The sequence below is a fragment of the Dipodomys spectabilis genome, unplaced genomic scaffold (assembly GCF_019054845.1).
Source record: "Dipodomys spectabilis isolate Male_0828 unplaced genomic scaffold, ASM1905484v1 ptg000159l, whole genome shotgun sequence".
In the NCBI taxonomy this organism is placed as follows: Eukaryota; Metazoa; Chordata; class Mammalia; order Rodentia; family Heteromyidae; genus Dipodomys; species Dipodomys spectabilis.
The window spans coordinates 660,304-664,634 of record NW_024870836.1 but is presented as its reverse complement, the minus strand read 5'-3'; the positions used below and the strand labels follow the sequence as shown (position 1 = coordinate 664,634).

Genomic DNA, 4,331 nt, shown 5'->3' with positions numbered 1-4,331 from the left:
ATTCAGGACTTAAAGTCATATTTCTTACTATGTTAGACAGAGGGAAAACATAAAATAACATATGATAAGGCAACTATTTTTGACTTTTTAAAATGTAACTTATTAAATGATGTAATTTATAAGCTAATGTTTGGGTTTGAAATTTAGGAGGCTGATCTATTTACCACATTTCTGGAAGGCCCTTACTGAAAAACACAAATTGTGGGTGGTACTATTTCTACACTTTAATGAAAGGTTGAACGTGTTTTGCATTAGTGTTGTGTAAATAATTCAACTCTATTGTAACTTGTTCCCTACACTTGAAAAACTTGTAATGTCACTAAGTATCATCAACTTGTAAAATGTTATTTTGGCGAATGTGATTTTGAAAAGATTATTTGAAAAGGAATACACTTTTAGGAGATTCAATGTAGATTATCATTGGTTTGAGAGTGACATTTTTATACCACAGAACCATGTTGTACTGAAGTCCCAGTGTTTTGAAGCACTTCTTAGTGCTTCAAATGTTTTTTCTGAATTACATTTGACCTCTAAGTCAAGTTTTCTGGGCTTTGGTAGATCAATTATGGATCTATCCTTCCAGGAACTATTTTTTGGCCAATTTATGTTGGAATAAAATCTTTCATTAATCATAGGGGTGGGGTATTAAAAATAATCTTATGACACTTTATGAACTTGTTCACTCATATGGGCTGGTCATCTGTAAGTTGAATGTTTGAATTACAGTACTTTCTCTCAAATTTTGTGATCTCATCCTTCATTTTAAATTGCCTTGCATTTCACAATTGCTTACTGCTAATTCCTGCATCTCAAGTAATTGGGGCCCTGAAATGTAGGAAATGAGAAATTGAGATGGGTATTCAATTATTTGTGTTGACATGTTCCATGGGCCTTGGTGGGAAGACTTGCCCCTATTATCTGATGATGCAGGTAACTGGGACCTGGGATCCTAGGACCCATGGTTACTGCAGAAGAATAATATTTTTTAGACATCTTAGCAAAATTTGGGCATAATCAGTAGAAATATGGAGAAAAACATCCTGGGACAAGAGAGTTAAAACAGTAAACAGAGCAGCGAGTAAAATCCATTATAGATTAGAGGAAAACATTTTTTTTACCATGGTGATTCAGAAGACCAAGAAGAGTTACAATGTATCACAAGTTTATACTAAAAACATTGCATTGATACTTTTTCTAGTCTAATATATATTTTAAACCTAATTATTTATATTCCAAATCTATTTATTGGAATAAATAAGTATCAATTTATTTGTCCAATTATCAACTAATTCCAGTAAGTTTCACTGTGCACATATAAATATAAAATATATAACTATATATAATATAATTAAAAGACACATGTTTTCCATTGTTCTGTTGTAGATACTGTATCAAAGGCAACTTTGTTTTAAAGTATTATTCCATTATCTCTACCTCAGTGTTTGATAGAGTTAGACCTAAAACTTTACCATTTGTAGATTTACAGCATGGAGGCAATAGAAAACACTGTGATTAAAACATTATCAATTTAATGCCTAATAATGAGGAGAAATATATGGACTTCTGAAAATATTTGGTGATAAAAAGGCAGTACTGTAAGTTCCTGCCTGGTTGGATGGTAGACAGGCCAGGACATTAAGTAATCATGCATACCAACAATTTTTTCACCTTCTTGGCTTTAGCTACTTTTGAAATGGAAGGTATAATAAACAATTATATTTTGATAAAATACCTTCTAGTCTGAACAGTTCTGTTTGAACTGTTCATCTCTCCATGATCCCTTGTAACCAAGATTAGTTTTGTTCCAGTAAGACAATCTATGCTGTCAGGGTAAGATGTTCTGGTTGGTCTGTTCCCACATGGAAAAAGCGTAAAGGCTCAGGTAGACATTTGTGCCAGTAACACTTCATTTGGGAAAATGTCAGCTGAAGAAATTTAGAAGTAGCTCTCAAGCAACGCTTACTTTGAATCCATTAGGTCCACAAAGCTAATTCAGTTGGATAAATAAATACTTGAAAAAGCCATCACTTTTGGACTTATGTATAAATAATTGAGAATATGATCAAATTCCAAATCAAAAAACTTAAGATAGTCATTCACAAAAAAATTTGCAAATGTGAGTAATCAACTGATCAATATAATTTTTTCCACTATTCACAGAATTTTAGGGAAATAAGACCGATAGCATTGTTAGGAACAATAAGGTTTCCTTGTTACAAGTAGGCACCCATAGGTATAAGCCTGTATAAAGATTGCTTCATTAACTACATAATTTAGAGGATACTACATGCTTCAGCAGCATGTATACTCAAATTACAATACAGATATTAACATGGCACTTGCACAAGGATAATATGAAAATTTGAGAAGTATTCCATATTTTTCATTCTTCAGAAGCAAGAAATGAAAAACAGTTATTAAAAAGTTGATTACAAAATTACAAGTATAACAATACACACAATTCATATAATTAAATTTAGTTTGACATCAGTGTATTAAATCTTCACCTCAGATAGGCGTTTACATAACATAAACTTTACAAAAATTTTCAAATTAGACAACATTGTCATTTTATCCCAAAGAAAAATAATATTAAGACCTAGAAAAAAAGGAATAAAACTGTTTCTATATGGAATGCAATCGGAAAGGACATGTTAATGAACCTATATTCAAAGTATATCTAGGAGAAAATAAAATAAATTATGAACATTATGCAAACATAGAATATAGAATATTTTAAAATATACATTTTCATGCAAGCACCAGAAATATTTTATCTTCTGTACTACTCATTTCAACAGGTAAGTTAAAATTATTTCTGATTAAAAAATCACAAACCCTGAAGAAATCATTGTACATGTATACAAAAACTATTGAATACATTTTGACATCCAATGCAGGCAATTCACTTGGAAGAATTCTGCGGAATCCATGAATTTTTACAGTAAAATATTGGTGTTGCCAGGCACTGGTGACTCATGCCTATAAACCCTAGCTACACAGGAGGCTGAGATCCGAGGATCATGGTTCAAAGCCAGTCTGGGAAGGAAAGTCTGTGATACTCTTATCTCCAATAATCCACTAGAAAACTGGAAGTGGAGCTCTGGCTCAAGTGGTAGAGTACTCATCTTGAGCTGAAAAGCATAGGGATAGCTCCCAGGCCCAGGGTTCAAGCCCCATGACCGACCAAAAAATAAAAAAAGATATTGCTCTTAGGACTTAGGTGAACAATTTGTGCAGCTTTCCAAAACTTCATAGAGGTAATGATACATACTTATCCTTTTGGCAATATCAAATGCAGTTTCTTCTATGTTGTTCTTCAGGCCTGGTTTTATATAATGGTTCAAAAGAAGGAGATCCAGTGTATCTTTGCTATCTCAATTCTCAGCAGCAAGATGTCAGGGTGTCAAGAGGCCTTTAGTTTGGGCATTGGTATCTGTATCATGATGAAGTAGGAAAGAAGCCACTCTGGTATTATTCCACGTATATGCACTATGCAGGGGTGTCCAGTCATCTACAGTTATTGCATGTGCCACGTGAGACACCAACTCACTGACAATGCCTAAGTGTCCACTGTAGGCTTCTCGATGAAGAGGGGTACACTCATCGTCATCCCTACTATTCACATGAGTGGCCTTTTGGGAAAGAAGTCTCCGCACTGTAGTAAGCCGAATATTTTTGTCAGCCCAATGAAGAAACTTGCTTGGATCCTTCCCCATTTTTTTCTTGCAGTTGATACCATTCCTTACTTTTTCATGTTGTTCCTCATATTCCTAAGAATTTTCTAACCAGAGACTTTGAGTGCCAGTGGGAATGAGGTGTCCATGTATTTCCCTAATAGTTCATATTGTTTGAACTGGTCAGAAATATTCGTTGAATTTTCTGCATCTGTTTATTCACCATTATTTGTTTTCTCTTTTTCCAATTTTACTGTTTGAAATTATTCTAACTGGAGAGTAGGGAATTTATGGAGAGCAGAGGAAAGATGTTCCTCCGTATTCAAACATACACACTGAAAATGAGGACCAGTGATGTCTTCATGTGCAACTTATTCTAGGAATGAGAAAATAGGATCTAATGCCTTCTATATAAATGATTTGGGAAATGGCAAAGCAAAAAGTGAAATGATGCAACCAAAAATATAAAAGCAAAATAAATTAGGATAATTATGGAACAATCATATTATCCATGAGAACCAAGAAATGGAGAGAGAGAGAGACAGATGTGTAGTGACCTAGCTAGCCTCAAAATCTATGCCTCTGATCAATTTATAGAGCAAACAAAATTTTATTTTTTAAAAAAGATGGAAATAGAATTCATGTAATTACTTG

General features: G+C 33.5%; 1 pseudogene; it reads left to right on the top strand.

The window, feature by feature from the left end:
- Positions 1-2,287: 2,287 nt before the first annotated feature.
- On the top strand, positions 2,288-2,384 carry LOC122119016 (annotated as a pseudogene).
- The last annotated feature ends 1,947 nt before the right edge of the window (positions 2,385-4,331 follow it).